Below are 14,807 nucleotides of genomic sequence, written 5' to 3'. Positions count from 1 at the left end.
TCCATATCCTAAATTAAAATGTTTATTTAGTCATTCTTGGGTAAGATCAAATTCGTGAGGAAGTTTATATCTGATTTCGTTCAAATTGTAAAACCTTTGCAGGATATGATCAAGAAGGATGCTATATTCAGATGGAATCAAGAAGACAAGGAAACTTTTGTTAAGATCAAGGAAGCTATTATTGTGGTTTCCACCTTGTATAGCCCAAAATTCAATAAAGAATTCAGGTCATATACATTTTCCTCAGACTATTCTCTTATAGCGATATTATCACATAAGGACGAGTAATGAAACAAATGATAAATATAATTTATGAGAACATGTGTGCAAGGATATTAATTAAATATTTAGACATTGATAAACAAGGCTATGATATTTTTAAGGGCAATGAAACATTTCAGGCCTTACATTATGAAAATCCATGTCAAGGTAATTGTTCCCTGTCTTGTGATTAGAACATTATTCATACAAAAGGAGCTAGCAGAATGAAGAGGGAACCATATGACTTCACTACAGGAATACAAACTTGAATTTAGACCTACACACACCATCCAAGGTCACAAATTGTATAAACTAGATGCATAGGGCTTGGATCTAAAATCCTAAGAGAACGAAGAATGGGATAACGAGATTGAGATGTACAATTCATATTATATGCCTAGGTATGTTGTTGAACCATATTGGTATTAATAACTAAGGCAATACTCAAAACATGGAACTTTACCTTCTGAGCCATTAGCTAAGAAGAAGCACACAATTAGACTCAAATAAAATTAGTATCAATTGATGAACGACATTATTTTTAGAAGAGATCACAATGAAGTCTTATTATGATGCTTAGAATAATCAATAGTAGATAAAGTTCTAACTGAAATTCATGATGGAACGATTGGAGGTCACTTCACTGTTGACACCATGAAACACAAAATCATTTGAGCAAGATGTTATTGGCCTACTCTATTTAGAGATATGCATTCTTACAGAGAAAATGTTTTGTATGACAAAAGTGTGCCAAGAGAGAGAGAATAGGAGTCACTCTATTATAACCAGTTAATGTTGAAGAGCCTTTTCAATAATGGGGTCTAGATGATATCAAAGAGATTTTTCCACATTCCTCCAAACAACAATGATATATTCTCATTTCTATAGATTATTTCACAAGTTGGGTCAAAGCCATACCACTCAAGCAAGTTAATGATCAAGTGGTAATACAATTCATTGAACAACACATTATTACCATGTTTGGCATTCCAATGTCTCTCTTTTTTTAAAATGCTTCCTATTTCTCATCAATGAAACTATATAAATTTTCTTTGGATAAAGGTATCATTTTAAGATATTCTTCTAATTATTATCCACAAGGAAATGATCTAGTAGATTCAATCTAGACAATAATTTAATCTAAATAATTAAGGAATTGTAGTCAACCAACAATGCTAATGCCTTATCCAATGCTTTGTGGCATGACCAGGTGACCCTTAAATCTTCACTCAAAGCTTCCCCATACTTCTTAGTGCATGGGAAAGAAGTTGTTCTCCCTCTGAAATTTCTTTATCTGCCTGCATTGTAACTTTCTTAAGATTCCCATTGTTAGTCCTGACCTATTATGCAAACTTGAATTGATACTCTGCTTAAGCTTAAGGAAGGCAAAAGGATCATTCCAATTTTTCCACCCATCAACAAAAAATCAAGAGGTGGTTCAATAAGAAGTTTGTAAGTGACAAGGAATTCCAAGTGTGTGACCTTGTATTGAAATGGGATAAACCCCATGAAGACAATGAAAAGAATACCATGTTCCATTCCCTCTAGCACAATCTATTCCTTATCCAAGAGAAACTTTTCCTAAACACTTATTGATTAAAAAAATTACATGGGGAGATAGACTCCCTCCTTATAAATGGCCAAGATTTGAAACCTTATTTTATATGAAAACTCTTTGACATTTTTTACCTTGTCTGCATTTTAATTCATGCCTTTTCTTTTATTTTCTATTTTTGTGGTAATTGTTCATCAGTGGGCTGACATTTAATATCTGTCAATTGGTTTTCTTGAACATCTACATGAGATTTCTTGGCTCATATGGAAAATAAGAATTGAATCTATGGGGAACTCTATTAAGTTTGTAAAGCCCAAAAATTTAATAGAATCTCTACAACTTGATTGGCCTTGAATAAATAGATTATGTGTGAGAATGTGGCAACCCATTAGCTAGAGAAGATATGGTGAGAAAAGTGCTATTGCAAGCAAACACAAATTAGAAAATATTAAAGTCTTTGAACAACAAAGAACAACCTCTCTATTTCATAAAGCTAAGTCAAGTTCCCTCATTCACCCTGGCATCAAATTCCTAAAATAATAATGAAAATAATTGCATACAAAGAAAATCAATTAAAGATGAAAGGCATGAGAAAGGATTCTTGCACAAATGGGTGATGTAAGTAACTTCGTTGAGGCTATGGATGCTTGTTGGTAGTGAAGCAATGCTTGTGTTCCTTGAGAGACTCCATTAAGGCTATGGATTGCCATTGGTAGTGGAGCAACACCAAAGATTCATATTAATTATGAGAATTTCAAAATCACATGTATAATATCTCCATTTGTCATTGAAGTTGTTGGCATTCAACTTTTGTTTAAATTGGTGTGTTATGAACCAAGACTAGGATAGCTAGTAGCGAGACTAAAAGATCTAATTGAGATCAACAACTAAACAAGTGGTACTGTTATAGCTCCAAATCTCACCCTTGATATTTGTGATGCTGCATTTATGGCCTAGGGCAACCCCTCATTCCAGACCTAGTCCAAATACTTAAAAAACAATGTTTTACTCCCTGTACACGACATTGCCCTGAGCTGAATGCGTGTGTACATGGGTCAGTGTATACCCAACCCGCGTATATGTCTTAAAACACTTAAAAAAATTAAATCTCCTTAATTTCGGGTGGAGATCACGGGTTTTACTAGTTGATTACCTATTAATGCCCGTGGCCCAACTGTTCCCAACGAATTCCCAACTAAAAAACTACTTTGGGAGAAGTATAAAAAGGCTTCAATGGGAAGGCCTAAAAAAGGAGAGGATAGAGAGAAAATTACTCTACTAAGATTATCCCTAATTAGGTTTGAAGATCCTTGTGCTTCCAGCACTTCCCCCCATTACAGGAAACCCTTTTCTCCTTGAGTTATGATGTCATTTCACTAGTTGAGATATTTTTGTGTGAGTCATGGAAGGAGCCTTTTGAAGACTTGGGATTGGATGGATCTGGAGGACGGTTCTTCTTGGAGCCAGCAAGAGGAAGATTTAGGTGATATCATTCCTTGCTTTGTTTTAGTTATCTGCAATAAAGAAATATTTTTCATGTTCCCGAAATCAATCTTCTTCATGCATATGATGTTATTGTTATGGTTTACATATGAATAATTGTTTCAATTGTATAACTAACCATCTTTCAATATGTTATGAAGTTGATTTCTATATGATACTTTCTCCATATATTGTTATGCTTATTTGAATTGGTTGTTTTGCAGGTTCAAGGATTGAGACGAACTCCAAGAGGGTTTGAACCCTGGCTAGGTCTACCTGAACGAAGGACCCCCAGGTGCACCTCTCTTCACATAGTGTGCCTATTTAAGTATCATGGCTGTGTGGAATGCTTGTTTTTTACTGTAGACAACCCTTGCTCTACTAGGGTGTTGACCCAAAACCCTAGGGGAATTTGTCCCTCAACAGAATTGGTGACTCCACTGGGGACAACAGTATTTTTGTGCCTAGTTTGGGTTGTTTTAAGCCAATCAGGGCTTAGCCATAGTTGTTCTTACTATAAGTAGTTTGTCTGTTCCTGTAGGAACTTAGACTTTAAGTCTGATCAATTTCTTCAGACCCCTTTTTTGCTTTTTCTTGTGAACTGTTATATACGCCATTTTGTTAGGTTGCAGTAGAGTATGTACACAAGTTTCCCCATATGAACCCACATATATGTAGGTTTCTTTGGGTTGAGTCGCGTATACACACACTGTGTATTGATACAGTCACGTATACCCTAATTTTCCAAGATTTTGTCAAGTCTTTCTGTTTTTGAAGATTTGTTTGCTGGTCTGAGGATTTCCTGAGCAGTCAATTTTTGTTGTCAGTCTTTGGTTTTGCAACAAGTTTCTGGTTTCAAATTCTCTCCTATTTTGGAAAGTTTTGGTCTTGTTTTTGTTTTGTCACAAGTGTCATCATTTGTGTTTGAGCACACGAGATTTATTTCTCAGAATCTTGGTTGTTCTGGTCTTCCAGAGCAGAAAGATTGGTTTCAATCTTTGTGATCTTCTTGCTCTGTGTCAAAACCACATCTTGTGGGAATTTGCTTTTCTCGCTTTTTGAAAGTTGTTGAATGACGATTTTGAAAGTTGTCTTTCTTGGTATTTTGATCATTGTCACCAAGCTCTTTTTGCTACCTTTTGGTCGTTAAGAGAATCTTGAAACACCTATTTTGTTGAGTTTTCACCCATTTTGAGTTGATAACTTGCAAAGTGTTTTTGTTGCCTATTTTTCGGTCTCAAAGTTTTCAATAGTATTTGGAGCACTTTTGAAAAGTTGTTTTTTTCTTTTTCTTTTGAAGAAAACTTCTTGAAAACTTGGTTTTTACTTTCTTTTTCCTTGTTTTGATTTTGGTTTCTTTTTGCGAGTGAAAGTGCATTTTGTTTGTCTTGATATTTTCTTTTAGTGTTTGGACAAAAATGAGCGTTAGCAACTTATATTCTATCTAAACATCTTAAGTGGCTAATTAGAAGCGATAAACAAGTTACTTTCATTCTTTGCTTTAGAGTAATATTAAGTTTTTTGCATCATCATATACTCATTTCATTAGGATAGTTTATGCATCTTTTAGGGCATCCATAGTTTTTGTTAGTTTTTGTGAGTGTGAAACTTGTTAAAAGAAAATAAAAGAGAAATTTATTGCTTTCTTAGAAGTTCCTCAGAACCTGGTAGAAATTTCTTTCATCGAAGAACAAAAAAATTTCATTTGCATATAGTTTGGTTTTTATTAATTTCTTTTGCATTGAAAAACACCACAAGTTTCATTTCCGTTTATCCCTTGACTTAAGAATAGCCCATTTAAAAACAAGCGCTAACTAAAATATACTAGCAATTTTTTATATTGTCAATCTAGACACACCAGCAAGTTTTAGGATATTTAGGGCTTTGGATCAGGTGAGTGGAGAGAAAACTCTCCAAGGCCACTTTAAACTGTTAAACGTAGAATTCTGAATAACGAGTGCAAATCCGATAGCATTAGGGAGACCAAGAAAGCTCCGGATCTGGGAGTTAAGCATGAGGGTTTTTGAAGATAAGGAAGAGAGATACCCCCTCTCCTACTTGTCAAATCTTACCTCAAGATTGTTCTACCTGGCTTTTGACACCAGTTGGTAACCTTAGTTGCTTATCCTAGAGATCTACACAGGTGGCCACGGAGGGGAATCCCGTGGCACCTGAGGTCGACGTTGTATCACTCTCAGCAATACTTCTGGAGGGCACCCTTGCGAAGCTTGGGGGCTTGCATCGGCACAGGCTATTATTTGGAGGTCAGCGTAACTTCCTATGATACCTTTGCTAGTAGGCTTGGGCCGTCATTATCCCAGACTATCTTTGGAAGGCCCCTACTTCACTTTCTTGTATTTTGGTGTCTGGTCCTCATCACCTGTGTGGAGTACTAAAGAAGGTATGTTTTTGGTAATTATTTCAGCATCTTTTCATTAGAACTTACAAACCTTTTGCATCATGAACTGGGTAAATGATAAAGAATTGCAATAAAACTTGTGATATTAATATGCAGAACAAAAACGATGACAATTGTCATTTTATTATGCAGAAAGAAGGAAAAACGAAAAACTGTCGTTCCAAAGGAAAGGACAATGACAGGTTAACCGATGTCCCTTTGGCAAGGAACTGTATGCAAACAAGGCAAAACAAATCAAAGTGAATCAGCCCTGGAAAGGAAGTGGTGATGTCAGCTCAATGCAAGAAATAAAAGAGATAACTGAGGACTAACGGTTCGGCAAATCCCTTAGGATCCTTTGATCCTGAGGGATCACTGCTTTAACTATTTTTGCACCTAGACATCTCCGCCTTCACCATTATAAAAGGGGCAACACTGTTAGCCCGAGGGGTCGGTCGAGTCTGTTATGTTGTTTTATGTAATTTCTCCTAAAGATTGAAACTTTGATCATCGAGTCTCGTTGAGAACTGATCTACTGTAATTTTGTCTTATGCATTAATACAAACTCGGTTGCTATTTCATCTCTGAGTCTGGAATAACTTCAAGCGGTGTACCCCTGGAGGCTAAGGGCCCGACCCTGGAGGACACTTGCTCCTGTACTATTACTTTTGGTTTTTGTGTGGTTTGCTTATCAACATTATTTGGTAATCCGATATGTTTTGTTAGTTTACATCACACACTCTGTTATGTTCAATTTACTGAAGTTTCTGAAGATCGAACCATTGTATTAACTTTGCAACGTATTACTGTCCCTTTAAGTGTTGATATGATATTACCAGTCTTTACAGAATACTGTTGCTGTTCAATTACAAAGTATCTGTGCTGTACATTTATTTCATTGGTATCACTGAAATCATCTTAGGAATTATGTTCTTTGTGATTGATTAAATCTATAGACATTGCTGTTCCATTTTGAAATACAGTTGTAATATTTATAACTGAGATTGATAACTGGTTTACCAAAATCGGGTTACTATTAAGGTTTGCAGTGTGCATATATGTATGGTTTCCAAGCACTGTTCTATAATCTATCATTAATCAGTGCTGTTCCATTTTTGTGTGTTGTTCAATTCGTCCTTAAAAGTGAAGGATTGCCATTTGATTCCTGTACGACATGATTATCGCATTTGATCTTGTAGATTAAGGCGTTGTTGTTTATTAGACTCAATTGTTGTTACAGTTTCTTGTTTGTTGTTCCATTTCAGGTTTGTTGTTCTATTTCTTATCTGCCGTTCCATTTCTTGTCATTTGCATTATTGTTATTTTGGGTGTGAAGAATGATCTAAGACTGTAGTGGGCGTTGACATTTACTGTCTGGTCCCCAGATCCACAATCTGTTCTCTGGTTTCCATTGACCCCGTCAGTTTACAAAGGGACGAGTTACTGCTACTGAACCTTTGAATGATAAATTGCTTAGTTTTCTGAATGTGTGGTTTAAGTCTTTCAAAGTAGTTTGTTGTAAGCTAGCATCCATTTACTCTTATATTTTTGAGCACTGTACTACTAGCATTACTCTGGTAAATGATAGCCTCAGACTGAGACACTCTTTGAAATAACAAAACGTTCCTGGATTGATAAACTAATGTGAGGTAATTAGAGGTGAAATAGACCCTTTTTATAGCTCGACATTTTGGCGCCGTTGCCGAGGAAAGAGTGTAGCCATTTGTTCCTTTTCAGAGTAGTGGAAGAACCTGCTAGGGAAGAATTGGGTTTTAAAAACGGAAGGTAAGAACCTAGGTGTGGAGCATGTAACAGCCCTGATCCCCTGCTCGCTTTCCTACATATATGATGTTGTTTTGTTTGGATAGAACCTAGCAGTTGATTTGTGTGCATGACTAAGCAGAAAAGCTAGAAAAGAATCCCAAACCTCTACCCAAGCCAGAAAAAGCTAAGGGGCCCGTGACCCTTGGCAGATCAACCTTCATAGAAGAAATCTTCAAGAAAGCAGAATCTTAGCCTTCAGTAGGACCCAGAAAAGTTATCTCTAGACAACCTACTAGTTCCCTTCAGGCCATAGGATCACCATTTGTAGCCTTTGCTGAGGTGCATAGTCAAACTAAAGAGCAGGACTTTCAAGAAATTGAAAATTCTACACCAGAACTATTGCAAGAAGGGAATTTCAGCAATATTTTTAAAGGAGGAGGAGAGACAGGGGAAACTGAGGAACCAAGGTCTCCTCTTGGGTCAACCCAACCATTGAACAGCCCAGACAAGGGAAGTGCTGCAAAAATCATTTTTGAAGAAACTCAATCTCCTTAGACATTAGACATTCTCATTATCCCAGATAGAGGAAGTGCTATCAAAACCATTCCTGTTAAAGCCATTCCCTCTCAACCTAGGAACACCCTCCTAGATATCCCAGAAAGTTATTGGCATATATTCAACCAAATGGCTCAAAACCAGCCAAACACCCAAACCTCTACATTGCAATACCCCATAGTGGATACTGCAGCAAATGTGCCTATGAAAGCAATCCCTCTTCAACATATCCCTACATTCCACGGTCTTACATCAGAAGATCCAGATGCATTTCTATTTGAGTTCGATGTGCTATGTAGGGGATATGATTACACCACCGACCCCCAGAAACTGAAATTATTTCCCTCTACATTAAAAGGGGCTGCCTTAAGATGGTTTATGGGATTAGGTGGCGGGGTTATAAATAACTGGGATCAAATGAAAGAATCTTTTCTAAAAAAATATCAGGACTATTGCAGGTCTAGAGAACTGAAGGACGAAATATTCCAGATGGTAGCTAGACCAAATGAAACATTAGAGGAGTATGTGGAACGTTTTCAGTATAATCTTCAAAGATCTCCTTATGCATCACTACCTTTACCTGATAATGTGTTGAAAACAACATTAATTAGGGGCATGAAGGAACAATGGATTGAAACATTAAACATTATGGGAAAAGGAGATATTTATCAGGAAAATTTTGCTGACATTATTGATTTATGTATCAGGAGCTCGAGAGGTAGCACAAGATTAAAACCGACAGAACATGATCGGTTTGTAAGAGATAATAAAATTTCAACAGAAGGAGTAACACATGCAGAAATTGGAAATTTATTGGAAAATTTTAAAACTAATATACTAGGGACACTAACTACCCAACTTGATATTATGCAAGCCAAACAGAAACAAATGGAGGCAGAACAGAATTTGGTGATCTTTTGTCCCCGATGCAAGAAGAAACATAGCCATAAGGAATGTCCACTAGATGCAGCCCAAACATGCACCATCTACACAAAATATCACCTTACAAAAAGTTGTCCCTCATTTCCCGGATTAAAAGCAGTATATAAGGAAGCAGAAGAAGAGCCAGAATTGGTGTATTTCCTCAACCCACACCATCAATGGCAGCCACGACAGTTTGGTATTTTTTCGGACCCAACTTCTTCTTTTCAGTCTCCATATTATAATGCTCAACAATATAATATGTGGCAGAATCAACCTCAACCTCCGTTTCCAAATTGGTCACCACAGTCATTTCCTTCATCAACCCTGTGGCCGAATCAGGCAAGCCAATCTAGTTGGCCAAATTTTCCCTATGCCCCACCATATTGGCAAAGTAATGCATACCCACCACAATGGACTCCCCCTAGTTCACAAAGTCCAACGTTGCAGATGAACTGGAAAAGACTGATGCATCAGCCAGTAGGAACCATTATGCTCCCTCAACCAACACTGCCAACCTTGCAACAAAATCCCCAATCTAATATGAGACCGCAACTCCCAGCCCAACCCAACCCCAATCCAAATAACAGACCGGTCCAATCTGTCCAAATAGTAGAAACATCAGAAATAGGAGCCGATCTGAGGGAGTGTAATGATCTTCAGCTAAGATCTGGGCGTATTATTGAAACTGAGGGAGATAAGACAGCCCATGTTGAAAATCAGTTACCCAAAGAACAACTGTCACAAGAGGAGGATGTGAACAAACAACAAACTCATAACCAAGAAACCACATCCTCTCCCCCATTCCCAGAATGATTAATCATACCTCGGCCTACACAATATCCTGATTTTGACATTCTGGGAGAGTTACAAAATTTGTACATAAAAATTCCATTCCTCCAAGCAATTCAAGACATTTCGATATATGCAAAGACTATCAAAGAATTGTGTGTAAAGAAACCAAGGAGGAATATAGCAAATAATCCAAGAGTCCAAGTAGTTGGCACTCTATCTGACTTATTATTAGGAAAAGGAAAACCCATTAAATATGAAGACCCAGGAAATCCAATAGTCATCGTACAAATTTATGGTCAAACCTTCCCTAATGCGTTAGTTGACCTAGGAGCTGCAATCAACATCTTAACAACTACTACTTGCCAAAAGCTAGGCATTACATCTGTAGAACCCACCTCTACCTTACTAGAACTGGCCGACCGATCTGTGGTTAGGCCAGAGGGCACACTACATGATGTCATGGTATCTGTTGACTCCTGGGAATATCTGACTGATTTTCTGATAATAAATCGCAAAAGCCGACTTAATGGACACCCATTGATTTTAGGTAGACCTTGGCTTACAACTGTCGATGCCTATATTGGCTACTGACAAGGGAATATGACCATAACGAGAGGAGATAATATCAAGAAATTAGCTTTATATCCTCCAGCACAGCCAAGTGTCACAATAATCAAAACTAATAAGCACCCTGTATCATACCTTACTGATAACATTAGATCTCCATTAACTATACAAGAGGCACTTGATTTTAAAGACCAGACAGAAGACGATGCTATTAATAATTTTATTAGTCAAACTGACCTAAGATCCTACACGCAATGTCACATGATAGAGGCAGCATTCGATAATGAATTAGAAGAAGATCCTCTTAAAGATACACATGATCAAACAATACCTGTTACCTCTGTTGCAAATAGTAAAGTTGTGGAAATTGAATCGGGAAAAACCTTAAACATTAATGCCAATCTCACCTCCAAACAAGAAACGAAGCTCATCCATTTGTTGAGGAAATATAAAGAAGCATTTGCATGGGACTACCTTGATATGAAAGGAATTGACCCCCAATTATGTACACACCACATTTATATAGAAAAAGATGCAAGACCTATTCACCAACCTCAAAGGAGACTTAACCCTCATCTAAAATATGTGGTAAAAGCTGAACTTCAAAAAATTTTAGATGTCAATTTCATCTATCCTATCTCCGATAGTAAATGGGTCTCTCCGCTTGTGGTGGTACCAAAAAAGAATGGGAAATGGAGAATTTGTGTGGACTACAAAGAACTAAATAAAGCAACACAAAAAGACCACTTCCCTCTCCCATTCAACGATCAAGTATTAGACACTTTGGCAGGAAAGAAATTCTTCTCTTTCCTCGATGGCTTTAGTGGATACAATCAGATTCAGATTGCCCCTGAAGACCAAGACAAAACCACTTTTAGTTGTCCTTGGGGAACATTTTCCTACGGAGTTCTACCTTTTGGCTTATGCAATGCGCCTGCAACATTCCAAAGGGATATCCTCAGCATTTTTGCAGACTTAATATGGACTTGAAGTATACATGGATGAATTTACACCGTACGGAGACGATTTCGATCCAGCATTGGATACACTGGAAACAGTCTTACAACACTGCATTGCTACCAGACTTAGTTTAAGCCATGAAAAATGCTATATGATGATGACTGAAGGACTTATTCTAGGACACTATATTTCGGCAGCTGGCATTCAGGTAGACCCAGCCAAAATCCAAATAATTTTGCTTATTCCTACCCCTACCACTCAAATGGAGGTACACAGTTTTCTTGGATTTTCTGGTTACTATAGGAGGTTTATAGAACATTTTTCGCATATTGCTGCACCCTTGTATGCACTAACAGGTAATGTTGATTTCCTTTGGACAGAAAAATGTGAACATGCTTTCCAGGATCTGAAGAAGCTTGTGTCCACAGCCCCAGTCCTTCGAGGACCAAATTGGGATTTTCCATTTCAGATATCATTTGATGCCTCAGATACAGCCATTGGAGTAGTCCTTGGGCAGGAAGAGGATAAAAAACCATATGCAATTTATTATATTAGCAAAAACTTATCCCCTGCTGAACTAAATTATACTGTTACTGAAAACGAATTTCTAGTTGTAATACATGCTGTCAATAAGTTCACACATTACATTACTGGATATTCTATTATCTTGTATACAGATCATTCTTCCATAAAATATTTAGCAAACAAACCTATCACGAATGGCAGAATAACTAGATGGCTGATTTTATTGCAGGAATTTGATATTACAATCAAGGATTGACTTGGAAGAGAAAAACCTGTAGCCAATTTTCTCTCTAGAATGCCAAAGCCAATTGATGCAGCAGCAGTTGAAGATCAATTTCCAGATGAGCATCTGTTTGTTGCTGTTAAAACGCCCTGGTATGTTGATGTTGCCAATTACCTAGCAGTAGGTAAGCTACCGAAACATCTAACCCCTAATGAGCGGAAACATATTGTTCAATGGAGTGCTTGATTCTCTTGGGTTGGAGGCTACATATTCCACACAGGGGCAGATATGCATATCAGAAGATGCGTTCGCGAAGATGAAATCTTTGATATTTTAAAAGCCTGCCATGACGGACCATGTGGCAGGCATTTCACCAATCGCAGAACTGGACACAAGGTGCTGCAAACAGGGTATTATTGGCCTACAATTTTCAAAGATGCAAAGAAATTCGTCCAAGATTGTGACAATTGCTAGAGAGCAGGATGCCCTGGTCAGTTTGATGAGATTCCCCTAAACCCACAGCTAGTCATTGAACCATTTGAACGATGGGCCCTTGATTTCGTTGGACCAATTAACCCACCTTCGAACCAGAAAACATATATTTTGGTGGCAATAGAATAGGTCACCAAATGGGTCGAAGCAGAGGCATTGTCGAGAGCTACAGAAGATTCTGTCATACAGTTCTTGTTCCACATATTTGTGCGTTATGGCCTTCCAAGAAATATAATTACAGACGATGGACCACAGTTTGCTGGGAACAAAATAGCTGCAACACTCAAAAACTATCATGTCCAACATAAAATCACTACTCCATACCACCCATAAGCAAATGGTCAGGTAGAAAGCAGCAATAAAATAAAAGAAGCAATCCTAACAAAAACCATTGCGTCACGTAGACGTGATTGGGCTGCCAGACTACCAGAAGCACTGTGGGCTTACAGATCAACATGGAGAAGCACCACTGGTTACTCACCTTATCAATTAGTGTTTGAAAAGCAACATATTTTTCCCATTGAATTCGAAATCCAAACATTACGAACAACACAGGAAGTTGGCTTGGATCTAATTGAGGCACAAATTAATCGATTACAGCAGATCAATGAGCTCGATGAGATCAGGCTCTCTGCACTCCAAAACACTGCACTTATCCAACAACAGCAAGCTAAATGGCATGATGCTCTCATTAAAAATAAAGTCTTCCACGAAGGAGACTAGGCACTTTTGTACGATTCCAGGTTTGAGGACTTTCCCGAGAAACTCTAGACTCGTTGGTTGGGACCATACGAAATCCAAAAGGTGCATGACAATGGTACTCTTACTCTAATCACTATTGACGGTTCGGGATACGCCTTCAAGGCAAATGGCCACCGAGTTCATCTTTATCGTAAACCGCTCACTCGGGAGTCCTTCTGCCAGCAGCTATGCCAAGACTCTGATATGGAAATTTTGGGGGAGGGAGAGAAGTCTTCCTCACCTGTGATTCATTAAGTAATTTATCTCTTTTCACAGTTTGTACATAATTTCTTTTGTTTTGTTGAATCATTTTTGTACATATTTTTGAATCAACGCTTTGCCGTTACTTTTCGAAGCAGCAGCAATGTTATTATTTTTGTTGTTCCTTTTCTCAAAGGGACAACATTTTCGTTCTGCTGTTCCTTTTTCAAAGGAACAACACCTGTTGGATCAACCGTCCATTTTGCTTTAATTTTGTTCTTTTTCTTTACTTTGTGCTTTTTGCTGTTCCTTTTCCAAAGGAACAACACTTTTGCTTTTTGATGTTCCTTTTCTAGAGGAACAACACTTTCGATTTTTGCTGTTCCTTTTTCAAAGGAACTACATTTGTGTGTTTTGCTGTTCCTTTTCAAAAGGAATAGCATTTTCAATTTTTGCTATTCCTTTTTCAAAGGAACGAAATTTCTGCATTCTGCTATTCCTTTTGCAAAGGAATAACATTTTCGATTTTTTTGCTGTTCCTTTTCCAAAGGAACAACATTTTCAATTTTTGTTGTTCCTTTTTCAAAGGAACGACATTTGTGTGTTTTGCTGTTCCTTTTCCAAAGGAACAACATTTTCGAGTTTTGCTGTTCCTTTTCCAAAGGAACAACATTTTCGATTTCTTGTTGTTCCTTTTCCAAAGGAATGACATTTTTTCTTTCTACTCTTCCTTTTTCCCAAAGGAACGCAACTTGTATTCTTTTGCTCTTCCTTTTTGAAATAGAAACATCCTCGTATTCCTTTTACTTATGCTTGCTCCCCTTGCTGTTCTAAAATAAGGATGCTTCCTGTTCCTGTTTTTTTCAAGTATTTTGTAATATAGCTATGCACTTATGCAATGGATACAAAATCACAACATACTAAAATCGGTGAATTATAAAATCGTTATTTTGATAAGAAATTGCTCTGAATTGGTAACAGTACAGAGGGAAGGAAACACTTACCCATTATCTTTTGTTGTCATTATTCCACTAACTCTGCTCTGATTGGTTATCTTTATCATGTTGGTTCTTTTTAATCCTCTTTGATTATTATTCAGGAATAAGAGCAAGGGGTTTATATCTTCCTATTGAGATGTTAAGACTTCTTCCACCATTCCTACTCTTAAGGAGTGTTGAACCACCCTTTGTGTATCAATCGGAAAGTATTTTATGAAAAAGAAAGAAAAAAGAGCAAACTGACTTGTTTATATAAGTTGTCAAATGCAGGATAGGGGGTCTCATCAAGAGCCAACCTACCATGATCATGAGGAAGAAAGTGAAGTGGCATTCCAACTATGGCCACCACACTAGGGATATGGTCCAAAA

This window comes from Pinus tabuliformis, chromosome 9 (genome assembly GCF_031772625.1).
Source record: "Pinus tabuliformis cultivar Carrire ecotype Pingquan chromosome 9, CPIR1, whole genome shotgun sequence".
Lineage (NCBI taxonomy): Eukaryota > Viridiplantae > Streptophyta > Pinopsida > Pinales > Pinaceae > Pinus > Pinus tabuliformis.
This window is presented reverse-complemented; position numbering follows the sequence as displayed.